Source organism: Bufo bufo, chromosome 3 (genome assembly GCF_905171765.1).
Source record: "Bufo bufo chromosome 3, aBufBuf1.1, whole genome shotgun sequence".
Classification (NCBI taxonomy): Eukaryota; Metazoa; Chordata; class Amphibia; order Anura; family Bufonidae; genus Bufo; species Bufo bufo.
This window is the reverse complement of record NC_053391.1, coordinates 592,600,967-592,628,793: the sequence shown is the minus strand read 5'-3', so window position 1 is coordinate 592,628,793 and position 27,827 is coordinate 592,600,967.

Sequence of the window (27,827 nt, the reverse complement as noted above, 5' to 3'; positions counted from 1 at the left end):
AGATCCTATCCTCTAGTCCTAATACTCCAAACCCTTCAATCCTTGTGTCTTGTCTAACACTAAGTACCAGAGGCTCAATGTAAATATCAAACAATAAGGGCAAAAGTGGACAACCTTGACGGGTACCTCTAGTCAGCCTAAAACTCAAAGTAAGAATACCGTCAAGGTTCAATCTGTCAATAGGGGATTTATACAAAAGCCTGACAAAACTCATAAACCTTGTACCAAATCCCATCCTTCCCATCACCTTCCATAGGAATTTCCACTCCATCCTATCAAATGCCTTAGAGGCGTCCAATGACAGGATGGAGCGGGAATCCCCCCCAGGGGACTAAATGTTCGATGGAGGTTGTGATGTGTACCTTTATTAGGAACAAACCCATTCTGATCGGGATGAATAAATCAAGGAAATAACTCTGGAGAGCCTTGTAGCCAACATCCTTGATATAAGCTTAATATCCGTATTCAGAAGCGATATCGGTCTATAAGACCTCATATCTAGTGGATCTTTTTCAATATTAATATAATTACAGCTTCTGACATTGACTCGGGAAGGCTACCGTCTTCCAGTGATTCAACAATTACCCTCAACAAGCACGGAAGCATAACCTCACCATACTTGCGATAAAGCTCGTAAGGAAAGCCATCCTGCCCAGGGGAGGAATTTCCTGAACATACCTTTATTGCAGCCTCTAACTCCTGAAGTGAGAAATCTGCTTCAAGGGATTCCCTCTGCGCTTTGGTAAGAGCGGGGAAAACAATGGAGTCCAAATAGGCATCCATTGTTTCCTCCGGAATATTATCACTAGTTTGATATATTTCCGAAAAATGTTTTAAAAAAGCTCCCTTTATTTTCTCCTGCTTGTCGGTAATTACACCGTCAAGCAGACAAATACTGACTATATCTTTTTTTTATCCTGATTAGATATAACTCTAGCAAGGAGTTTACCTGGACGGCCAGATTCACAAAATTGTTTCTGACCCTTTGCACTTTGCATCGCCCTTCTATTCTCTTCTGTTTTATTCATAGAGAACTGGTTCATCCCACGAAGCGCAGCTGCTTTCAAGGCCCTCTCTTTTATTCCAAACCCCCTTCTCAGGTTAGAATTGTTACTGACAAGTAAACCCCTCATAAAGGCCTTAAACGCATCCCACACCAATTGAATTTTAACTAAATTATAGTTAACATCCCAAAAGAACACCATCTCCTGTTTCATCCAGTCATGATTATCTATTACTGATAGCCAGTAGGGATTTAATCTGAAGGGAGGTACTACCCATTCCCTATCACCAGTCATACACAGTTCAAGGATACTGGCACATGATCCGAGAGCGACCTGGCTTCGTATTTCATTTGTCTAATATATCTCAAATATTTTTCATTTATTAAAGCCAGGTCAATCCTGGACATGCAGTTCCAAGAGTTGGACACACAGGAATAAGTCCTTCTCCCCCGCCCCAAAAAACCCCAAACGTCTATAAAGCCCACCTCCTTGCAGAATCGAGCTAAAGGGGACCCCTGATTAGGTACAGGAACATGGGTATTTCTACTCATGGTAGTCCGATCAATCTTGGGATTAATAACGCAGTTAAAATCCCCATTTACTAGAGTAAGGCAATCTGGCAGTTGTTCCATAAACATTAATAAATAATTCACTACATAAAAAGAAAAGGGAGGGGGGGATATAAATAAAGGCTAGAATACATTGTGTTTCAAGAAGTTTTCCATAAAGAAAAACAAATCTCCCCTGCTTATCAACAGAGGATGCCTCACAGACAAAAATCAATCTTTTTATGGATAAACACCATCACTCCCCTAAAGTGGCTGGTGAAGGTTGAGTGATATGCCTGCGAGACCCATCCTCTATTAACCCACATCAGAACCTCATAAGTAAGGTGGGTCTCTAACAGACAACCGCAGGTAGATGTCTCTGAACTAAATCGAACACTGCCTGTCTTTTTAATTTGTCCCCAAGTCCCCTTACATTCCAGATTAAAATTCTTACAGACATATAATCAAAGAGAGAAAAAAAAAAAAAAAAAATAGAGAATGCATCGCAACCCATGATCCACCATTATGAACCAGACCTCTCAACTCGGACCATCCCTCCACCTCCCCCAGACCCGCCCCCACCAAGAAAACAGAAGAGACAAAAAAGAAAAAACAAACAAATGTGCCACTACTTAAACATTATTCTGATCAAGCCAGTCAGTGGCAAGGGCCGGAGTGTCAAAAAAATGAGTTGCTCCGTTGAAAATTATCTGAAGTTTGGCTGGATACAAAAAATAATACTTAATGTCTTTTCCCTGTAAACGTTTTTTAACAGCCAAAAACTGCGTCTCTCTCAACTAAAAACAAATAAGAAAAGTGTTCCTTTCCAAAGTTCTCCAGGATAAGAGATTGTATCATTCCAACGGGTTTTTTTTCTTCTGCACCCTCTGGCAGCCCCAGGATTCTCACATTAGATAGTCTCGACCTGTCTTCTAGATCCACAAGTTTTTTTTGTAGATAATTATAATCCTTTTTCAGAATGGAAACTTTAGATTTGAATACTTTCACTTCATTCTCTAGGGGGCCAACAGACTTTTCTATAGCGGTAATCCTGTCTCGGATTTTTGTAACATCATCTCTAATTAGTGACACGTCCGACTGAACTGCCCCCAACTGACAGGCAAGATCTTGTATCACTTTGCCATTGTTTGTAATCGTAGCTAGGATCTCCTCTGTAGGGAAGGACTCTAGCATAGAGGCCTCCACTTCATCCTCCCTCTCCCCATCTCCTTCCTGGAGATAGTTATCTGCTGCCTCTTCCGATCTAAATCTAGAAGTATTTTTTATTTTATTTACATCCTGTTTCCCCCATTGCCCGGTTCTTGTATTTACATTTGGCGATTTCAAAAACTGATCAATTTTAACAGACTCTAATGATCTCTGTCCAGTTTTAGACAATGACAGGTCTGTTGAACGCCTGCGTTGTTTAGGGCCCATTTTCTTCACCTTCTCCTCTTTATTTTTTTTTTCCTTTCTTTCCTTTCCTTTTCACCTTCTTCTTTTTCTTTCCCCTTTTCTTTCTCTCTTTTTTTCCTCCCTTCTTTTGCTCCCTTTTTTCCTCTTTTTCTCCTCTTTTTTCCCCTTTTCTTCCTTTCACAACTCTTCTCCCTCTTTTAATTAACAAGCTCTAACCTCTGCAAGTTTTGTCAGTGTCCTATTCAGTATGCTACATAAAGCACGAGGGAATGGGGGATCCAGAAGCTGAGGGAGAAAAAAAAAAAGAATAAAAAAACCAAGAGAACCAAAAAAGAAAAGTTCTCACCACACTTGTGGGGATCTTTTGGAGGACAGGGAGGACTCACAAATTCTCAGAGAGTTATTTTCCTAAGCGGAGGAACAAGGGGTGGAGAGGACATATAAAACGAGCCACTGGTAATCAGCTGGCATCCAGCCCCCTCCTGCCAAATTGGAAGGAAAGCGCTACCAGGGCCAGCAGACAAGCAGACCTGGCACTCAGCAGGGCCCCAAAGGACCTCCGGCACGCCACCTCAGGCGTGAGAGAATGATCCAGAGGAGAAGGCCAAGGAGCAGGAATCAGCATAACATGTGAGGCACAACACGAATCAGAGCAGCAGGGAAGCAGGGAAAAGGTCAGCCGGAGGGTGGGCAACAAACCCCACAACGGTGGGAAATGAAGTAGCGACAGGGGTAGCAGGCAGATATAGATACTGGCGGGTCCCTCTCACATCATTGGCCCACCAGCTAGGGTCTCAGCGTCCAGAGGGATAGCCTCCCAGCGAAGGAGCATTTTCCTAGCAGTGCCACGATCACAGGAGGCGATCGGCAGAAGATGAGGGCGCGACCTAGCGTCCTCAACATCATCACATCAGCACCTGAGGGTGCTCTTAAGGTGTGCGGCCCAGTCTTCTAAAAGCAACTTTTGGCCATCAAACAGCACTAGCTGATTCAATATTGCCCCTGCGGGCAAACACATGATTGGAGCGACTCCCATGGCAGGAGGGGTGATGGGGGCCACAGCCGGAACCGCCTCAGAACCAGTTGGGTTCTGCATGGCGATCAATGTACCCTGCTCGCAGTGCCAAATGAAAGAAAATCGAGGGCTTGGCCTACAGATACAGAGGGTACACAATGCCACACAGACACTGATTCTTTCCCAGAAGTTGAGTTTACTGAACAATGTAGTGAACAAGAAGCTGAGAATATATAAAACAGACTGGTACACAGAGAATAAACCAACAGTAAATGTAACACTGTCTAACAATAAGCCAGTAAATGTGATGTTTTCTTCAAAGTCCATTAAGCAGCCTATCTGCACTTGTATGTTCCTGGACAAGTTCCTTGTTGGGGTGCACCCTAAGTATTGCGCACTACTATTTGTAATCCACAGGGAAATTATGTCTATCTCTTGTAACTTTAATCTTTACTCCAGCTCACAGCATATAACACCCTATGAGCAGCCAGTGAGATAGGAAGGTGTCAGCGTATGAGTGCCTTAGGGCTGTGCATTAACCTGCGCCCGTACACCGTAATGCGTTTTGGTGGACCGCGCGAATTTAAACGATTTTCAAGGTAGCCACTCCAAGTTAGAGTTATCCACTCCTGCACGTATGGGTAAAATATTAGTCTCCACAGGTGTCTTTCCTCCTCCAATTGTTCCTATGGAATGTCAGAAAATCACACTGATAGTGAAGTACTGCTGCTATTAGCTGTATGCACTCCTGATAATATACTCACAAGCACACGTTGGTATGCAGACACTTCAGACAAGCGCTATAGTTACGAGCACATCATGGTCCTCCTTTCCATTGGTGATCCTACAAGGAGTTTGCTCTAATATTGAACCACCATCTCCAATGTATATATGAACAGGTATTTATTATACTCACAAACTTCCATAAAAGTATACACTGCGTGCAGAATTATTAGGCAAATGAGTATTTTGACCACATCATCCTCTTTATGCATGTTGTCTTACTCCAAGCTGTATAGGCTCGAAAGCCTACTACCAATTAAGCATATTAGGTGATGTGCATCTCTGTAATGAGAAGGGGTGTGGTCTAATGACATCAACACCCTATATCAGGTGTGCATAATTATTAGGCAACTTCCTTTCCTTTGGCAAAATGGGTCAAAAGAAGGACTTGACAGGCTCAGAAAAGTCAAAAATAGTGAGATATCTTGCAGAGGGATGCAGCACTCTTAAAATTGCAAAGCTTCTGAAGCGTGATCATCGAACAATCAAGCGTTTCATTCAAAATAGTCAACAGGGTCGCAAGAAGCGTGTGGAAAAACCAAGGCGCAAAATAACTGCCCATGAACTGAGAAAAGTCAAGCGTGCAGCTGCCAAGATGCCACTTGCCACCAGTTTGGCCATATTTCAGAGCTGCAACATCACTGGAGTGCCCAAAAGCACAAGGTGTGCAATACTCAGAGACATGGCCAAGGTAAGAAAGGCTGAAAGACGACCACCACTGAACAAGACACACAAGCTGGAACGGACGGTAAGAGAGTTGATCTCCAGCCTGCCAGCGGCGATCGTTCGCTGGCAGGCTGGAGATGTGTTTTTTTTAACCCCTAACAGGTATATTAGACGCTGTTTTGATAACAGCGTCTAATATACCTGCTACCTGGTCCTCTGGTGGTCCCCTTTGTTTGGATCGACCACCAGAGGACACAGGTAGCTCAGTAAAGTAGCACCAAGCACCACTACACTACACTACACCCCCCCCCGTCACTTATTAACCCCTTATTAGCCCCTGATCACCCCTGATCACCCCATATAGACTCCCTGATCACCCCCCTGTCATTGATTACCCCCCTGTCATTGATCACCCCCCTGTAAAGCTCCATTCAGATGTCCGCATGATTTTTACGGATCCACTGATAGATGGATCGGATCCAAAAAAAACGCATCCGGACGTCTGAATGAAGCCTTACAGGGGCGTGATCAATGACTGTGGTTGTCACCCCATATAGACTCCCTGATCACCCCCCTGTCATTGATTACCCCCCTGTCATTGATTACCCCCCTGTAAAGCTCCATTCAGACGTCCGCATGATTTTTACGGATCCACTGATAGATGGATCGGATCCGCAAAACGCATCCGGACGTCTGAATGAAGCCTTACAGGGGCATGATCAATGACTGTGGTGATCACCCCATATAGACTCCCTGATCACCCCCCTGTAAAGCTCCATTCAGATGTCCGCATGATTTTTACGGATGCACTGATAGATGGATCCGATCCGCAAAACGCATCCGGACGTCTGAATGAAGCCTTACAGGGGCATGATCAATGACTGTGGTGATCACCCCCCTGTCATTGATTACCCCCCTGTAAAGCTCCATTCAGATGTCCGCATGATTTTTACGGATGCACTGATAGATGGATCCGATCCGCAAAACGCATCCGGACGTCTGAATAAAGCCTTACAGGGGCATGATCAATGACTGTGGTGATCACCCCCCTGTCATTGATTACCCCCCTGTAAAGCTCCATTCAGATGTCCGCATGATTTTTACGGATGCACTGATAGATGGATCCGATCCGCAAAACGCATCCGGACGTCTGAATGAAGCCTTACAGGGGCATGATCAATGACTGTGGTGATCACCCCCCTGTCATTGATCAACCCCCTGTAAAGCTCCATTCAGATGTCCGCATGATTTTTACGGATGCACTGATAGATGGATCGGATCCGCAAAACGCATCCGGGCGTCTGAATGAAGCCTTACAGGGGCGTGATCAATGACTGTGGTGATCACCCCATATAGACTCCCTGATCACCCCCCTGTCATTGATTACCCCCCTGTAAAGCTCCATTCAGACGTCCGCATGATTTTTACGGATCCACTGATAGATGGATCGGATCCGCAAAACGCATCCGGACGTCTGAATGAAGCCTTACAGGGGCGTGATCAATGACTGTGGTGATCACCCCATATAGACTCCCTGATCACCCCCCTGTCATTGATTACCCCCCTGTAAAGCTCCATTCAGATGTCCGCATGATTTTTACGGATGCACTGATAGATGGATCGGATCCGCAAAACGCATCCGGACGTCTGAATGAAGCCTTACAGGGGCGTGATCAATGACTGTGGTGATCACCCCATATAGACTCCCTGATTACCCCCCTGTCATTGATTACCCCCCTGTCATGGATTACCCCCCTGTAAAGCTCCATTCAGACGTCCGCATGATTTTTACGGATCCACTGATAGATGGATCGGATCCGCAAAACGCATACGGACGTCTGAATGAAGCCTTACACGGGCGTGATCAATGACTGTGGTTATCACCCCATATAGACTCCCTGATCACCCCCCTGTCATTGATCACCCCCCTGTCATTGATCACCCCCCTGTCATTGATCACCCCCCTGTCATTGATCACCCCTCTGTAAGGCTCCATTCAGACATTTTTTTGGCCCAAGTTAGCGGAATTTATTTTTTTTTTCTTACAAAGTCTCATATTCCACTAACTTGTGTCAAAAAATAAAATCTCACATGAACTCCCCATACCCCTCACGGAAACCAAATGCGTAAAATTTTTTAGACATTTATATTCCAGACTTCTTCTCACGCTTTAGGGCCCCTAGAATGCCAGGGCAGTATAAATACCCCACATGTGACCCCATTTCGGAAAGAAGACACCCCCAGGTATTCCGTGAGGGGCATATTGAGTCCATGAAAGATTGAAATTTTTGTCCCAAGTTAGCGGAACGGGAGACTTTGTGAGAAAAAAATTAAAAATATCAATTTCCGCTAACTTGTGCCAAAAAAAAAAAATTTCTATGAACTCGCCATGCCCCTCATTGAATACCTTGGGGTGTCTTCTTTCCAAAATGGGGTCACATGTGGGGTATTTATACTGCCCTGGCATTCTAGGGGCCCCAAAGCGTGAGAAGAAGTCTGGTATCCAAATGTCTAAAAATGCCCTCCTAAAAGGAATTTGGGCCCCTTTGCGCATCTAGGCTGCAAAAAAGTGTCACACATCTGGTATCGCCGTACTCAGGAGAAGGTGGGGAACGTGTTTTGGGGTGTCATTTTACATATACCCATGCTGGGTGAGAGAAATATCTTGGTCAAATGCCAACTTTGTATAAAAAAATGGGAAAAGTTGTCTTTTGCCAAGATATTTCTCTCACCCAGCAAGGGTATATGTAAAATGACACCCCAAAACACATTCCCCAACTTCTCCTGAATACGGCGATACCACATGTGTGACACTTTTTTGCAGCCTAGGTGGGCAAAGGGGCCCACATTCCAAAGAGCACCTTTAGGATTTCACAGGTCATTTACCTACTTACCACACATTAGGGCCCCTGGAAAATGCCAGGGCAGTATAACTACCCCACAAGTGACCCCATTTTGGAAAGAAGACACCCCAAGGTATTCCGTAAGGGGCATGGCGAGTTCCTAGAATTTTTTATTTTTTGTCACAAGTTAGTGGAAAATGCTGATTTTTTTATTATTTTTTTTTTCATACAAAGTCTCATATTCCACTAACTTGTGACAAAAAATAAAAACTTCCATGAACTCACTATGCCCATCAGCGAATACCTTGGGGTCTCTTCTTTCCAAAATGGGGTCACTTGTGGGGTAGTTATACTGCCCTGGCATTCTAGGGGCCCAAATGTGTGGTAAGGAGTTTGAAATCAAATTCTGTAAAAAATGACCTGTGAAATCCGAAAGGTGCTCTTTGGAATATGGGCCCCTTTGCCCACCTAGGCTGCAAAAAAGTGTCACACATCTGGTATCTCCGTACTCAGGAGAAGGTGGGGAATGTGTTTTGGGGTGTCATTTTACATATACCAATGCTGGGTGAGAGAAATATCTTGGCAAAAGACAACTTTTCCCATTTTTTTATACAAAGTTGGCATTTGACCAAGATATTTATCTCACCCAGCATGGGTATATGTAAAATGACACCCCAAAACACATTCCCCACCTTCTCCTGAGTACGGAGATACCAGATGTGTGACACTTTTTTGCAGCCTAGGTGGGCAAAGGGGCCCATATTCCAAAGAGCACCTTTCGGATTTCACAGGTCATTTTTTACAGAATTTGATTTCAAACTCCTTACCACACATTTGGGCCCCTAGAATGCCAGGGCAGTATAACTACCCCCCAAGTGACCCCATTTTGGAAAGAAGAGACCCCAAGGTATTCGCTGATGGGCATAGTGAGTTCATGGAAGTTTTTATTTTTTGTCACAAGTTAGTGGAATATGAGACTTTGTATGAAAAAAAAAAAAAAAAAAAATCATCATTTTCCACTAACTTGTGACAAAAAATAAAAAATTCTAGGAACTTGCCATGCCCCTCACGGAATACCTTGGGGTGTCTTCTTTCCAAAATGGGGTCACTTGTGGGGTAGTTATACTGCCCTGGCATTCTAGGGGCCCAAATGTGTGGTAAGGAGTTTGAAATCAAATTCTGTAAAAAATGACCTGTAAAATCCGAAAGGTGCTCTTTGGAATATGGGCCCCTTTGCCCACCTAGGCTGCAAAAAAGTGTCACACATCTGGTATTGCCGTACTCAGGAGAAGGTGGGGAATGTGTTTTGGGGTGTCATTTTACATATACCCATGCTGGGTGAGATAAATATCTTGGCAAAAGACAACTTTTCCCATTTTTTTATACAAAGTTGGCATTTGACCAAGATATTTATCTCACCCAGCATGGGTATATGTAAAAAGACACCCCAAAACACATTCCCCAACTTCTCCTGAATACGGAGATACCACATGTGTGACACTTTTTTGCAGCCTAGGTGGGCAAAGGGGCCCATATTCCAAAGAGCACCTTTCGGATTTCACAGGTCATTTTTTACAGAATTTGATTTCAAACTCCTTACCACACATTTGGGCCCCTAAAATGCCAGGGCAGTATAACTACCCCACAAGTGACCCCATTTTGGAAAGAAGAGACCCCAAGGTATTTCGTGATGGGCATAGTGAGTTCATAGAAGTTTTTATTTTTTGTCACAAGTTAGTGGAATATGAGACTTTGTAAGAAAAAAAAAAAAATCATCATTTTCCGCTAACTTGTGACAAAAAATAAAAAGTTCTATGAACTCACTATGCCCATCAGCGAATACCTTAGGGTGTGTACTTTCCGAAATGGGGTCATTTGTGGGGTGTTTGTACTGTCTGGCCATTGTAGAACCTCAGGAAACATGACAGGTGCTCAGAAAGTCAGAGCTGCTTCAAAAAGCGGAAATTCACATTTTTGTACCATAGTTTGTAAACGCTATAACTTTTACCCAAACCATTTTTTTTTTACCCAAACATTTTTTTTTTATCAAAGACATGTAGAACTATAAATTTAGAGCAAAATTTCTATATGGATCTCGTTTTTTTTGCAAAATTTTACAACTGAAAGTGAAAAATGTCATTTCTTTGCAATAAAATCGTTAAATTTCGATTAATAACAAAAAAAGTAAAAATGTCAGCAGCAATGAAATACCACCAAATGAAAGCTCTATTAGTGAGAAGAAAAGGAGGTAAAATTCATTTGGGTGGTAAGTTGCATGACCGAGCAATAAACGGTGAAAGTAGTGTAAGTCAGAAGTGTAAAAAGTGGCCTGGTCTTTCAGGGTGTTTAAGCACTGGGGGCTGAGGTGGTTAACCCATTTTTTCCACTAAAAAAATCAAGGGTTAACAGTCAAACAAGACTGTATCTTTATTGCCCTGACTCTGCCATTTACAGAAACACCCCATATGTGGTCTTACACTACTGTACGGCCACACAGCGGGGTGTAGAGGGAAAGGAGCGCCGTGTGGGTTTTGGGGGGCTGATTTTTATGGACCGGTTTATTTACACCGTGTCCTATTTCAAGACCCCCTGATGCACCCCTACAATAGAAACTCCCTAAAAGTGACCCCATTATGGAAACTACGGGATAAGGTGGCGTTTTTTTGGGGGACTATTTTTAGGGTACATATGTTTTTTGGTTGCTCTATATTACATTTTTGTGAGGTAAGGTTACCAAAAATTTTAATTCTGACATTTCATCTCCATTTGCCATAAACTGTTGAGGAACACCTAAAGGGTTAATAAAGTTTGTAAAATCAGTTTGAATACTTTAAGGGGTGTAGTTTCTTAGATGGGGTCACTTTTAGGGAGTTTCTACTCTAGGGGGGCATCAGGGGGGCTTCTAAAGGGACATGGTGTCAATAAAAAAGGCCATCAAAATCGGCATTCCAGAAACCATGTCGGTCCTTTCCTTTTGCGCCTCCCTTTTACTGATACAGCAGTTTACAACCACAAATGTGGCGTTTCTGTAAACTGCAGTATCAGGGTAATAAATATTAAGTTTTGTTTGGCTGTTAACCCTTGGTTTTTACCAGAAACAACGGATTGGTTTTGGTACCATTTTTTATATATTTTTTCGGACCGTGTTAATCTGGGAGGTTGGGTCATGGGGTATTTTTACAGAGAAGATTATTACGGATACGGCAATACCTAATAAGTCAATTTTTTTTTACAATTATTTAGGTTTTAGACTATATTATCTTTTTGGATACAAAAAAAGAATTTTTTGTACTGTATCTCTAAAACAAAATGACTCTTATACTAACTATAGTTATATAGTTACTATATATTATACTATAGTTTTTTAGCCGATTGCATTAGGTAGGGGCTAATTTTTTGCGGGATGAGGGGACGGTTTCATTGGCACTATTTTGGGGGCTATATGACTTTTTGATCGCTTGCTATTACACTTTTTGTTATGTAAGGTGACAAAAAAAAATCTTTTTTTGCACCGTTTTTTTTTGTTTTTTTTGACCGTGTTAATCTGGGGGGTTGGATCATGGGGTATTTTTACAGAGGAGATTATTACGGACGCGGCGATACCTAATAAGTAAATCTTTTTACAGTTAATTAGGATTTAGACTATATTATCTTTTTGGATACAAAAAAAGACATTTTTTGTATCTCTGTAGTCTAAGAGTCATTTTGTTTTAGTTTTTTAGCCGATTGTATTAGGTAGGGGCTCCTTTTTTGCGGGATGAGGGGACGGTTTTATTGGCACTATTTTGGGGGCTATATGACTTTTTGATCGCTTGCTATTACACTTTTTGTTATGTAAGGTGACAAAAAAAATCTTTTTTTGCACCTTTTTTTTGTTTTTTTTTGACCGTGTTAATAATGGGCGGTTGGGTCATGGGGTATTTTTACAGAGGAGATTATTACGGACGCGGCGATACCTAATAAGTAAATTTTTTTACAATTATTTAAGATTTAGACTATATTATCTTTTTGGATACAAAAAGACACTTTTTGTATCTCTGTAGTCTAAGGGTCATTTTGTTTTAGTTTTTTAGCCGATTGAATTAGGTAGGGGCTCATTTTTTGCGGGATGAGGGGAAGGTTTTATTGGCACTATTTTGGGAGCTATATCACTTTTTGATCGCTTGCTATTACACTTTTTTTATGTAAGGTGACAAAAAAAACCTTTTTTTGCACCTTTTTTTTTTTAATGATTTACCGTGTTAATCTGGGGGGTTAGGGGTATATTTACAGAGGAGATTATTACCGACGCTGCGCTACCTAGTAAATCTACTTTTTTTTTTTTTTAGTTCTACAAAAAAATTTTTTTGGGTGTCTCAAGTCTGAGAACCATAGTTTGTGAAGGGGATTATAAATTTAGAACTCCATGGAAGTGGGGTACTCCCTGAAGCAACCAATAACGCAGAGGCCCGGATGATCGGGGCACGTGTCACATTGAGTAGTGGTGTCCTTCCGTATCCCCCTCCTGCGACACACTCTACATTTTTTTTGGGTTCGTCCCTTCTTTCCAGTATGGGGGACCACACCTGGAAAGTGTTGGCCAGGGACGATCCGGGCGCCTCCAATTCCCGAGGTACTCCCACCTGCTCTTTCCCGGTCAGAAAAGATCAGGGTCTTGAGGACTACCTCATAGAACTGGAGGAATGTCCCTGTGTTGCCAGCGCTCTGGAACAGTACAAAAGAGTTGTACATGGCAACCTGCACCAAGTAGACCGCAACTATTTTGTACCATGCCCGGGTTTTGCGCATGGCGTTATATGGCCTGAGGACTTGATCAGAGAGATCAACTCCTCCCATATACCGATTGTAGTCGACGATACAATCGGGCTTGAGGACAGTTGCCGCGGTACCTCGCACAGGGACAGGGGTGATGCCGTTACCATGAATTGTGGACAGTACAAGGACATCCCTCTTGTCCTTATATCTGACCAGCAGCAGGTTTCCAGTAGTAAGGGCACGGGTCTAACCCCTGGGGATAGGTACCTGGAGGGGGTAGGCAGGGAGGCCGTGCTGATTTTTCCGCACGGTCCCACAAGCGAACGTGGATCTGGCGGCGAGGAACTGGAACAAGGGGATACTAGTATAAAAGTTATCCACGTATAGGTGGTAACCCTTATCTAGCAGTGGGTGCATAAGGTCCCACACAAGTTTCCCGCTAACACCCAGAGTGGGGGGACAGTCTTGGGGTTGAATATGGGAATCTCGCCCCTTGTACACACAAAACCTGTAAGTGTACCCTGAGGTACTCTCACAAAGTTTGTACAGCTTCACGCCATACCTCGCCCGCTTTGAGGGAACATACTGTCGGAAAATGAGTCTCCCCTTGAACGCAATGAGAGACTCATCAACCGCGACCTCCCTTCCAGGTACATAGGCCTCCATGAATTTGGCCCCAAAGTGATCAATGACCGGCCGTATCTTATACAGACGGTCATAGGCAGGATCACCTTGGGGGGGAGATGCTGCATTATCTGAATAACGCAGGCATTTCTGGTTGGCCTCAAATCGGGAACGTGTCATGGCCATACTGTAGAGTGGGGTCTGGTATTGGACGTCCCCACTCCAGTACAGCCTGACACTGGGCTTTTTGACTAGGCCCATATGCAGCACGAGGCCCCAAAACATCCTCATCTCGGCTGCACTGACCGGGGTCCAGCCACCGGGCCTAGCCAAAAACGAGCCCGGGTGTTGAGCGACGAACTGTTGGGCGTACAGGTTCATCTGCTCCACCATCAGATTTACCAGTTCCTCACTGAAAAAAAAGACAGAAAAAGTAATATTCAGTGAAGCCCACTGTGTAAATCTGGATTCCTGATTCACCAACAAAATCAGCAATTGCGGGCTCAAAGTTCTCTGGGGTACACCAGACAAGTCCACCTGCAGGGGGCTCAGGTGGACTGACCTGGTGGGCCGGAAAACTAGTACGAGCCCCAGAGCTGCTCGTACTAGGCTGGGCCACAGGTTCACTAGCATGGGGGTCCCCTCGATCCGCCGCCTTGGGGGCTCATCATCGCTTGATGATGAGGAGGATGCGGATGACAACAGGAACGTGGGGTCATCCTCATCCTCACTGGGGCTCTCGGACTCGGAGTCAAGGAGGGCGTATGCCTCCTCGGCCGAGAACGTCTGGCGGGCCATAGGGGAGTGTGTGTCTGCGTGTGTATGTGCGTGTGTGTAAATCTTTATTAGGTGTGCGTGTGTGTGGGGCACAGGTGTTCACGCACTTACCCTATAGCTATAAAAAAAAAAAGATCCCTAACTAAAAAAAGTAAAAAAAAATGTGTAAAAAAGAAAAAAAATATACAAATGCGCTGTGGGGAGGAGTGGGCGATGTGCTAACAGTGGCCGAACGCAAAGAGTGCCTGCATGAGCGCATGAAAAGAAAAAAGGAAAAAAAATACTTGCACCCCAAAAAGTGTGTGGGGGGGGGCAAGCTGCAGCACCCCTGAGAGGGTCTATGGTCTCACAGCTAACTGCTGTGGACCCTACACAACCGATCAGGCCAAAAAAGTTTTTTTTGCCCTAACTACCCCTGCCTACACCTCCCATTACCTGCCTGTCCCTGCCTGTCCCTGCCTCCTAAGGTGCCTGATCTCCTGCTGCTCTCCCCGCTCCACGGACCGGAATGAGGGAGGGGAGCAGCGGCGGAGATTCAAACTTGCCGCGCTCCGCCCACATGCCGCATGGGGGCCAATCGCAGGCAATCCTGAGAGGTGACGTGATCGCCACCTTACAGGATCGCAGGACGGTGATTGGTGGTGTATAATCACGCCACCGATCACCGTCCTTTCCGGGTTATCGGGTCATCAAAGACCCGAATAACCCGGAAACGCAGAAAACCGCAGGTCTGAATTGACCTGCGGTTTTCTGCGATCGCCGACATCGGGGGGTCACAAGACCCCCCTGGGCATTGGTACAGAGTGCCTGCCGAATGATTTCGGCCGGCATTTGGTTCCAATCACCGCAGGCGGTGAACCCCTAGACTAATGACATCTCCAAGAGCTAATTGGAGTGAGGTGTCAGCCAACTGGAGTCCAATCAATGAGATGAGCTTGGAGGTGTTGGTTACAGTTGGTCTGCCCTATAAAAAACACACATTAGTTCTGGGTTTGCTTTTCATAAGAAGCATTGCCTGATGTGAATGATGCCTCACACAAAAGAGCTCTCAGAAGACCTATGATGAAGAATTATTGACTTGCATAAAGCTGGAATGCGTTATAAAAGTATCTCCAAAAGCCTTGCTGTTCATCAGTCCACGGTAAGACAAATTGTCTATAAATGGAGAAAATTCCGCACTGCTGCTACTCTCCCTAGGAGTGGCAGTCCTGTAAAGATGACTGCAAGAGCAAAGCGCAGACTGCTCAATGAGGTGAAGAAGAATCCTAGAGTGTCAGCTAAAGACTTACAAAAGTCTCTGGCATATGCTAACATCCCTGTTAGCGAATCTACGATACGTAAAACACTAAACAAGAATGAATTTCTAGAAAGGATACCACAGAGGAAGCCACTGCTGTCCAAAAAAAACATTGCTGCACGTTTACAGTTTGCACAAGAGCACCTGTATGTTCCACAGCAGTACTAGCAAAATATTCTGTGGACAGATGAAACTAAAGTTGAGTTGTTTGGAAGAAACACACAACACTATGTGTGGAGAAAAAGAGGCACAGCACACCAACATCAAAACCATCCCAACTGTGAAGTATGGTGGTGGGGGAATGCTTTTGTCACACCGGTGACAGGTTTTAGAAGGTCTGAAATATTATCTGCACATTAGTGATCTGACAGCCTCTTTTGGTTTTGGTTTCAGTTTGTCTGTGTGTTGCTTGTATGTCCACCCCTCCTGTTCAGATCCTGTTCAGGTGTGGATCATGTGACCTTTACCTCCCCCTATTTAGTCTGACTTTACCCATCACTCCTTGCTCTGGATAGCTTCATTTGGTTTTTGGAAGAGCTGGAGTGTGGTTCTAGTTGAAGTCCTGTTCATCCATCATCCATCAGCCTCAGAAGTTAAGTGTTCCGTTTGTTGTATTTTGTATTCCCCCCACCTTTGTTGTTTACTAGGCCTCAGTGAGACGCTGGTTCCTTCACCAGGGAAGGAGCGTGTAGTCTCTGCCCTGTCATTACCATTAGGGCATCTGAAGGCCACCAGTATTTTCTAGGTTCCTGTGTATGGGCATCTCTACCATTGAGAGGTGCCCATACGGATAGGAGTTAGGGCCAGGAACAGGGTTTTATAGGTGGTGACCCTTTTCCTTCCCTAGCGGTGAGGCTAGTGTCTTTTCCCTTCCTTCTTGTTGTCTTTTGGTGTTCTCCCCTACTACATCCGTGACAGCTTTGCTGTGTCAGGGCCTGGACGGATTGCTATCATCAAAGGAAAAATGAATTCCCAAGTTTATCAAGACATTTTGCAGGAGAACTTAAGGCCATCTGTCCACCAGCTGAAGCTCAACAGAAGATGGGTGTTGCAACAGAACAACGACCCAAAGCATAGAAGTAAATCAACAACAGAATGGCTTAAACAGAAGAAAATACACCTTCTTGAGTGACCCAGTCAGAGTCCTGACCTCAACCCGATTGAGATGCTGTGACATGACCTCAAGAAAGCGATTCACACCAGACATCCTAAGAATATTGCTGAACTGAAACAGTTCTGTAAAGAGGAATGGTCAAGAATTACTCCTGACCGTTGTGCACGTCTGATCTGCAACTACAGGAAATGTTTGGTTGAAGTTATTGCTGCCAAAGGAGGTTCAACCAGTTATTAAATCCAAGGGTTCACATACTTTTTCCACCTGCACTGTGAATGTTTACATGGTGTTTTCAATAAAAACATGGTAACATTTAATTCTTTGTGTGTTATTAGTTTAAGCAGACTGGGATTGTCTATTGTTGTGACTTATATGAAGATCAGATCACATTTTATGATCAATTTGTGCAGAAATCCATATCATTCCAAAGGGTTCACATACTTTTTCTTGCAACTGTATTTGTGGGAAAAGATTCAGTAAAAGTTGTAATTTATACATTTATATCTCTGCTTTTTCTACCTTCTGTGAGTATCATCGGTACAGGAGGGAGGTGTTATCAGTGAGTGATAGCATTGTGTGCATAAGTGTGCATAGAGAGATAGTCACTGATAACACCTCCCTCCTGTACCGATACTGTTCACAGAAGGTAGAAAAAGCAGAGATATAAATGTATAAATTACAACTTTTACTGAATCTTTTCCCATGAAAATATATATCAATCGGCTCAGCTTCTCCTGCTCTATAACACTGTGCTTTGAGATTGCATTTTTTGTCGACATGTCCTCTTTAACCACCTCCGGACCGCTGTACGCAGATTCGCGTTCCGGAGGTGGCAGCGCTGCGCACAGTCACGCATATACGCGTCATCTCGCGAGACGCGAGATTTCGCTCCAAGCCGGCCCGCGCATGCGCATCGCGGGCCGGCAAAAGTTAAAGAACAAGTTCGTCACCAGCCTGCCAGCAACGATCATTGGCTGGCAGGCTGGCGATTTTTAAAAAATCCAATCACAAGCCATATAACAGATGATATTAGTAAATATGATCTGTTATATGGCTTCTCTGCTCCTCTGCTGGTCCTTTTCGTCGGTTGGATCCAGCAGAGAAGCAGACATCACTGTGAGTACACCAAACACTTCACTGTAGCCCCTGATCACCCCCCTGCACCCCAATTAACCCTTTGATCACCCCTTTGATCGCCCCTGTCAATCACCAGTGAAAGGAAAAAAAGTGATCAGTGTAAACTGTCACTTTTTTTTTTTCACTAGTATTGGCTGTTAGGTTTTAGGGATAGTTTAGGCCCCTTGGTTAGGTAGTTAGCGTCAGTTAGCGCCCACCCCACCGCACCGCAGTCACTTTTATTCGCTGAATAGCGTATCGCTAATCAGCATTTGTACTTTTATAGTATCTGTAAGTGATCAAAACTGATCACGGTCAGATCTATAATAGTATTAGTGTCACTTTAGTTCGCCCTCCACCCAAAACGCAGTGTTTGCCCAATCAGGCCTGATCGGTCGCCCACACGTGCGTTCACCCACGCCCGCCCCACCGCAGTGACAAAAAATATATATTTTTTGATCACTGCACATTCATTTTACACGCACTGCGGCGATAAAAAAATCAGTTTTGATATTTTTTATCAACCGCAGCGGCCTCCGGTACTTCGCTAGCCTCCCCTTTGTAAGACAGGCTTGCTTTTTTTCTTGGGTAGTCTCAGGGAATACCCCTAAATTTAGTAGTCCAAAATGTCAAACAGGGGGTATTCTTCTGAAGAGGCCTACAGGATTCTGACCCAGTCGGATGAGGAGTGGGAACCCTCATCTGACGAATCTAGCGGGTCAGAATATGAACCTGTGGAAAGCAGTGGCTCTCTGACCCAAAGTTCGGACGAGGAGGTGGAGGTCCCTGGCAGCACCAGGCGTACCCGGCCCCATGTCGCTAGACCACAGGTTATGCAGGATCCGCTTCAAGAGCAGCAGAGTGGGGCTGTCGCTGCCGGATCACGTGGTGAGGCATACACCAGCAGCGCAGCCCTCCCTGGACCTAGTACCAGCACTGCCGTACAACATGGTGACGTGGCGAGCACCAGAAGGGCCGTTGAAGCTGGTACGGTGGCACGTGCACTAGTTACCCCGTCGCAGCCACCGCGCAGACAGGCCCGTAGAGCCCCTAGAATCCCTGAGGTGCTGGCAAACCCTGATTGGCAGTCACCAACTTCAGCCGCACCTGTAGTTCCCCCTTTCACCGCCCAGTCTGGAGTTCGGGTTGAGACGGCTCAAATCGGTTCGGCCCTGGGATTTTTTGAGCTGTTCTTGACTGCGGAGCTCTTGGACTTAGTCGTGGCAGAGACCAACCAGTATGCCACACAATTTATATCCGCCAACCCGGGAAGCTTTTATGCCCAGCCTTTCCGGTGGAAACCAGTCCAAGTTTCCGAAATTAAAATTTTTTTGGGCCTTCTCCTCAACATGGGCCTGACAAAAAAGCATGAATTGCGGTCATATTGGTCAACGCACCCGATTCATCACATGCCCATGTTCTCTGCTGCTATGTCCAGGGCACGATTTGAGGCCATCCTCCGTTTCCTGCATTTTAGCGACAACACCACCTCCCGTCCCAGAGGCCACCCAGCTTTTGACCGGCTCCACAAAATTCGGCCCCTCATAGACCATTTCAACCAGAAATTTGCAGATTTGTATACCCCTGAGCAAAACATCTGCGTAGACGAGTCCCTAATACATTTTACCGGGCGCCTTGGCTTCAAACAGTACATCCCAAGCAAGCGTGCCCGGTATGGGGTCAAATTGTATAAGCTCTGTGAAAGGGCCACAGGCTATACCCACAAATTTCGTGTCTATGAGGGAAAAGATCAGACCCTGGAGCTGGTCGGTTGCCCTGACTACCTGGGGAGCAGTGGGAAGACAGTCTGGGACTTGGTGTCACCCTTATTCGGCAAGGGGTACCATCTTTATGTGGACAATTTTTACACAAGTGTGGCCCTCTTTAGGCATTTGTTTCTAGAACGGATTTGCGCCTGTGGCACTGCGCGAACTAGTCGCGTGGGCTTCCCCCAACGGCTTGTAACCACCCGTCTTGCAAGGGGGGAGAGGGCTGCCTTGTGTAACGAAGAACTGCTCGCGGTGAAATGGAGAGACAAGCGTGACGTTTACATGCTCTCCTCCATTCACGCAGACACGACAATCCAAATTGAGCGAGCAACCCGTGTCATTGAAAAGCCCCTCTGTGTCCACGACTATAATGCGCTCATGGGAGGGGTGGACTTCAATGACCAGATGTTGTCTCCGTATTTAGTTTCCCGCAGAACCAGACGCTGGTATAAGAAGGTGTCTGTATATTTAATTCAATTGGCGCTGTACAATAGTTTTGTTCTCTACAGTAAGGCTGGGAGAACACGATCTTTCCTCAAATTCCAGGAAGAGATCATCGAGAACCTCCTTTACCCAGGAGGTTCCGTGGCCCCATCCCCCAGTGTAGTTAGCCGTCTACACGAGCGACATTTCCCCAGTGTCGTTCCTGGTACCTCAACACAACCGTCACCCCGAAAAAGATGTTGTGTCTGTAGCAGGAGTGGAATAAGGCGTGACACCCGCTATTTCTGTCCTGACTGTCCGGACCACCCTGCCCTATGCTATGGAGAGTGTTTCCGGAAGTACCACACACAGGTACACCTAGCATAGGGATTGCATTTCACAGGACAGGCACACAGGGCTATTAGGGCCCTTTTACTCTCAGCTGCTGCAAACCTCTCCTTTCACCTGGGATAAAGTGCATAACGTACTTCGCCACATCTTTGGGCGATTTGCGCTTTGCACATTGTCCCATGGGGAAGGAGAGGTTTGTTCTATAAAGGTAAAAAAAACTAAACAAAAAAAAAATTACCGGTAAGTAAAAAAGTTAAAAAAGTTTAAAAAAGTTAATATGTTCTGTTCTAAAGTTAATAAAGTTATTGCTTTGCGGCCTGGTTTTTTCTTTTTTGTTTTGTTTTTTTTACCTTCCAGGTGGACCAACCGATCGACCAGCTGCAGCACTGATGTGCATTCGGACAGAAGCATTGCGCTGCTGTCAGATTACACGCAAGTCGGTGTATGCGGCGCTGCAAGACGAGATTTCTCCTCTGCAGTAAAAGATATGTTTGCCGAGGCATATGAGCTGAGGAGGTGGCGGTGTTCATATACTTTGGCAAACACTTTGTATATATAAAAAAAAAAATCCCGGCAATGATTTATTCATCCACATCGATTGATGTGAATGGAGAAATCTGGTTTGCCAGGGCATACGAGCTGAAGTGGGTATGGATGTTGGGCGGAGCTCCTATGTCCTGGCAGACGCCTTTCCCCTCCTTTTTCTTTTTTTGGCAGAGATTTTTTCATCCACATTGATCGATGCGAATGAAGAAATCTGTGCCGTTCATTTTTTTCTTTCAGCCCAGAGGCTGAACGGAAAAAAGAAATCTCATTACCTGTATGCTCAATATAAGGAGAATAGCAGAAACTCCTAATGCTGGGCATACATGTAATGATTGCGGAGACCCTCAAATGCCAGGGCAGTACAAACACCCCACAAATAACACCATTTTGGAAAGAAGACACCCCAAGGTATTCGCTGAGGGGCATATTGAGTCCATGAAAGATTGAAATTTTTGTCCCAAGTTAGCGGAAAGGGAGACTTTGTGAGAACTAAATCCAAAAAATCAATTTCCGCTAACTTGTGCCAAATTTTTTTTTTTTCAATGAACTCGCCATGCCCCTCATTGAATACCTTGGGGTGTCTTCTTTCCAAAATGGGGTCACATGTGGGGTATTTATACTGCCCTGGCATTTTAGGGGCCCCAAAGCGTGAGAAGAAGTCTGGTATCCAAATGTCTAAAAATGCCCTCCTAAAAGGAATTTGGGCCCCTTTGCCCACCTAGGCTGCAAAAAAGTGTCACACATGTGGTATCTCCGTATTCAGCAGAAGTTGGAGAATATGTTTTGGGGTGTCATTTTACATATACCCATGCTGGGTGAGATAAATATCTTGGTCAAATGCCAACTTTGTATAAAAAAAATGGGAAAAGTTGTCTTTTGCCAAGATATTTCTCTCACCCAGCATGGGTATATGTAAAATGACACCTCAAAACACATTCCCCACCTTCTCCTGAGTACGGAGATACCAGATGTGTGACACTTTTTTGCAGCCTAGGTGGGCAAAGGGGCCCACATTCCAAAGAGCACCTTTCAGATTTCACAGGTCATTTACCTACTTACCAGACATTAGGGCCCCTGGAAAATGCCAGGGCAGTATAACTACCCCACAAGTGACCCCATTTTGGAAAGAAGACACCCCAAGGTATTCCGTGAGGGGCATGGCAAGTTCCTAGAATTTTTTATTTTTTGTCACAAGTTAGTGGAAAATGATGATTTTTTTTTTTTTTTTTTTTTCATACAAAGTCTCCTATTCCACTAACTTGTGACAAAAAATTTGTTTTTCCATGAACTCACTATGCCCATCAGCGAATACCTTGGGGTCTCTTCTTTCCAAAATGGGGTCACTTGTGGGGTAGTTATACTGCCCTGGCATTCTAGGGGCCCAAATGTGTGGTAAGGAGTTTGAAATCAAATTCAGTAAAAAATGACCTGTGAAATCCGAAAGGTGCTCTTTGGAATATGGGCCCCTTTGCCCACCTAGGCTGCAAAAAAGTGTCACACATCTGGTATCTCCGTACTCAGGAGAAGGTGGGGAATGTTTTTTGGTGTGTCATTTTACATATACCCATGCTGGGTGAGAGAAATATCTTGGCAAAAGACAACTTTTCCCATTTTTTTATACAAAGTTGTCATTTGACCAAGATATTTATCTCACCCAGCATGGGTATATGTAAAAAGACACCCCAAAACACATTCCTCAACTTCTCCTGAGTACGGGGATACCAGATGTGTGACACTTTTTTGCAGCCTAGGTGGGCAAAGGGGCCCATATTCCAAAGAGCACCTTTCGGATTTCACAGGTCATTTTTTACTGAATTTGATTTCAAACTCCTTACCACACATTTGGGCCCCTAGAATGCCAGAGCAGTATAACTACCCCACAAGTGACCCCATTTTGGAAAGAAGAGACCCCAAGGTATTCGCTGATGGGCATAGTGAGTTCATGGAAGTTTTTATTTTTTGTCACAAGTTAGTGGAATATGAGACTTTGTATGAAAAAAAAAAAAAAATCATCATTTTCCACTAACTTGTGACAAAAAATAAAAAATTCGAGGAACTCGCCATGCCCCTCACGGAATACCTTGGGGTGTCTTCTTTCCAAAATGGGGTCACTTGTGGGGTAGTTATACTGCCCTGGTATTCTAGGGGCCCAAATGTGTGGTAAGGAGTTTGAAATCAAATTCAGTAAAAAATTACCAGTGAAATCCGAAAGGTGCTCTTTGGAATATGGGCCCCTTTGCCCATCTAGGCTGCAAAAAAGTGTCACACATCTGGTATCCCCGTACTCAGGAGAAGTTGAGGAATGTGTTTTGGGGTGTCTTTTTACATATACCCATGCTGGGTGAGATAAATATCTTGGTCAAATGACAACTTTGTATAAAAAAATGGGAAAAGTTGTCTTTTGCCAAGATATTTCTCTCACCCAGCATGGGTATATATAAAATGACACCCCAAAACACATTCCCCACCTTCTCCTGAGTACGGAGATACCAGATGTGTGACACTTTTTTGCAGCCTAGGTGGGCAAAGGGGCCCATATTCCAAAGAGCACCTTTCGGATTTCACAGGTCATTTTTTACAGAATTTGATTATAAACTCCTTACCACACATTTGGGCCCCTAGAATGCCAGGGCAGTATAACTACCCCACAAGTGACCCCATTTTGGAAAGAAGAGACCCCAAGGTATTCGCTGATGGGCATAGTGAGTTCATAGAAGTTTTTATTTTTTGTCACAAGTTAGTGGAATATGAGACTTTGTAAGAAAAAAAAAAATAATAAAATCATCATTTTCCGCTAACTTGTGACAAAAAATAAAAAGTTCTATGAAATCACTATGCCCATCTGCGAATACCTTAGGGTGTGTACTTTCCGAAATGGGGTCATTTGTGGGGTGTTTGTACTGTCTGGGCATTGTAGAACCTCAGGAAACATGACAGGTGCTCAGAAAGTCAGAGCTGCTTCAAAAAGCGGAAATTCACATTTTTGTACCATAGTTTGTAAACGCTATAACTTTTACCCAAACCATTTTTTTTTTACCCAAACATTTTTTTTTTATCAAAGACATGTAGAACTATAAATTTAGAGCAAAATTTCTATATGGATGTCTTTTTTTTTGCAAAATTTTACAACTGAAAGTGAAAAATGTCATTTTTTTGCAAAAAAATCGTTAAATTTCGATTAATAACAAAAAAAGTAAAAATGTCAGCAGCAATGAAATACCACCAAATGAAAGCTCTATTAGTGAGAAGAAAAGGAGGTAGAATTCATTTGGGTGGTAAGTTGCATGACCGAGCAATAAACGGTGAAAGTAGTGTAGGTCAGAAGTGTAAAAAGTGGCCTGGTCTTTCAGGGTGTTTAAGCACTGGGGGCTGAGGTGGTTAAGGTCCCTTTCCCCACATCCTTACAAATGGAACAGTTTTTATACCATCTAGAAACATGGAGCCGAGCATAGAGAACCGTTTCAACTCAGTGAAAGCATATTATTTACTTATTAAATCTATTCAATGTACTCGATAACAGGATTTGAGGACTGCTCTAAAATGGCTTCATTATCCTGGGGGAAAAAATTGGTCTTTTAAATCCAAAAAATTGAAAAGTAAAACTAGTTCTTTTACTTTAAAGGGGATTTGTCATTTCTCTTCACGTCTGTATTAGTAAATATTATAGTCCTTATAAAGGAATTATAATTTCTGGAGCATCTTTTCTTAGTGCTCTGCGTTGCACTGTTCCTGTGTTATTCCTCCTAGAAATGTATGAAGAATCTGAAAACTGGATTCTATCATTCCCCTTGTACAGGGACACACATGCTTCTGGTAACTCCCAGTTCCAATTTATTCATGAATTTCTAGGAGAAATAACGGAGGAAATGCAGAGTAAGAAAGGATGCTCCAGAATTGTCATTTTATGGGGAATAAAAATATGTACTACTGCAGACATTTCAGGAGATGGGACAGGTCAGGGGTCAAGTCCTGGGGAAAAAAGTGTGGGAACTCACCCAAGATCCACTGCAACCCCCCCCCCCCCCCAAAAAAAAAAATATATTTCGCTGAATATTTAGTGCAAAATTTATTGTAAAGTGCCAGTTTACACAAACAACTGCAAAATTAACATGAAATAAACATGGAGATCCCAGTGCCAGCTGCCTGGCTGGTGGACGATTTGCATATACTTCTGCTGTGACCCACAGCATAAGTATATGCCAATCGTCCACCAGCAAGGCAGCTGGCACTGGGATCTCCATGTTATTGGTCAGTTAATACATCAGGGACCCCCTGGCATGGGGCCTGGGCATAGCTAAGTGCAAACTGGGTGATCCATAGGCAGGACCGGGTGGCTGCCCTCATCCACCAGCCCGTCCCTAATGCCAGTCAATACCCCCTTGGGAAATCTCTCATCAGATGTGAGAGCAGCAGCGATCGATCAGCCAGGATTAATGTGCACAGTGGGAGGCCTCGCTTAGGCAAGTGACAAACTGCCCCCCTCATTCTTAGGCAAGTGACAAACTCAGCTCTGCTACATCTACAATGAGCAACTACAACAAATGTAATGCCAAACTGCAGTTCCTCTATGTGATGCCTTGGATAGCTTCCACTGGACCCACAGGCTGTGGGTCCAGTGGAAGCTATCTGAGGCATCACAATCGCATAGAGGAACTGCAGTTTGGCATTACATTTGTTGTAGTTGCTCATTGTAGATGTAGTAGAGCTGGGTTTGTCACTTGCCTAAGACTGAGGAGGAGGGGGGGCAGTTTGTCACTTGCCTAAGGCCAGGGTAAGGGGGGCCTCCGGCTCCCACCCAGGCTGTGCACATTAATCCTGGCTGATCGATCTCTTCTGGCCTGCTGCTGTGCTGCCTGCAGTCACATCTCATGAGAGTACTGACTGAGATAAAAGAGGGGGTATTGACTGGTCTGGTCTGGGGCTGCTGGCCACCGGCGCTCCCACCAGGCGGGTTAGGGCCCCCGGACTCACTCAGGGACAGTCACAGACACTTAGACTGGCCTGGACCGGACCACCAGGACCCCGGTCCGGTCGGATGGTCCAGCCACGCTCACCTCAGCAGACAGTCAGGCAGGGGCGTACACAGAAATCATTGGGCCCCATAGCTTTTATGCCTTGCAGGATAGCAGGAAATCTGAGTGACATTACATGATGTAATAGCACCCAGCTTTTCTGCTCTCCTGCATGGCACATGTGGAAAAACATGAGAAAGCTGAGTAACACAACCCTTATATCTTCTCATGCCTCTGCACTTGTGCCATGCAGGACATCAGGAAAGCTGAGTCACATTACATAATGTAGTGACACCCAGCTTCCCTCCTGTTCTGAATGGCCTATGTGCAGAGGAATAGCCTGGGAAAGCTGAGTGACCCCCATACACCTCTGCACTGTCCTCACCTACAAGTCGTCACTTACTTCATTACTGGTTGTGGCAATCCAGAGGAATCAGGCCGGGGCGGAGCTAACAGGCAGGAGGCGGAGCTAGGAGGCGGGGCTAGCAGACGGGAGACAGTTAGGAAGATAGACAGGGGCGGGGACTCTCCTCCACTGCAGGGCCCCCCCTTCCTCACGGGCCCCATAGCAGCTGCGTGGTCTGCCTATATGGTAGGTACTCCACTGCCAGGCAGTCGCAGGCTCAGGATAGGAGGAGGGGAGCTCTCAGCCAGGAGGGGGGGGGAGTCAGTCAGTGAGTCTTCCGTCCTCAACTGAAGCCGCTCCCCTTCCCTCCTCACTTAGCCTGCCCTGCACAGTGCGAGTCACGCAGGGCCTCGCCTCCGCTCCGCCCCCTGTGAATCTGATTTCACCGCTTCCCCTCCTGGTCCTTTTGCCCTGAAAGGGAACGGCGTTCCTGCCATGAAAAAGGTGCAGGAACGCCGTTCCCACGCGTTCCCCCTCGACTCGACCCCTGGGACAGGTTCTCTTTAAGGGAAACCTGTCATCAACTTTATTCTGCCCTCACTGACCTAATAATAAAGGGAATATGCCATGATTAAAGGGGTTGTGCAGCCAGTACATACTGATGACCTATCCTCAGAATAGGCCATCAATATCTGCTTGTTCGGGGTCCTACTTCCGGCACCGCCGCTGATCAGCTGTTTGAAGAGGAGGCGGTGCTTGTGCGAGTTCTACCTCCGCTTGAAGATTACAGTGTAGGCCGTCTTGGAAGTCTTGGCGGCGCAGTGCAATTAGTAACATAGTAACATAATTTGTAAAGCTGAAAATAGACATCTCTCCATCCAGTTCAGCCTGTTATCCTGCAAGTTGATCCAGAGGAAGGCAAAAAAAGAACGTGTGAGATAGAAGCCAATTTTCTTCATTTTAGTGGAAATAAATTCCTTCCCAACTCCAATCAGAATAGCTCCCTGGATCAACGACCCCTCTCTAGTAGCTATAGCCTGTAATATTATTACACTCCAGAAATACATCCAGGCCCCTCTTGAACTCTCTTAGGCCCCTTTCACACGGGCGAGTATTCCGCGCGGATGCGATGCGTGAGTTGAACGCATTGCACCCGCACTGAATCCCGACCCATTCATTTCTATGGGGCTGTTCACATGAGCGGTGATTTTCACGCATCACTTGTGCGTTGCGTGAAAATCGCATTCCAGTTATTACTTATTCCAGCCCTGCTATGTCTGCCTTGTTCACAGGAGCCCAGAATTGTACACAACTGTGTTTGATGCATCTCATAATGTTATTGGCCTTGGCAGCAGCTGCCTGACACTGGTTTCTGCAGTTAAATTTGCTGTCCACTAAAATTCATAACAAGTGTTTGTTCCA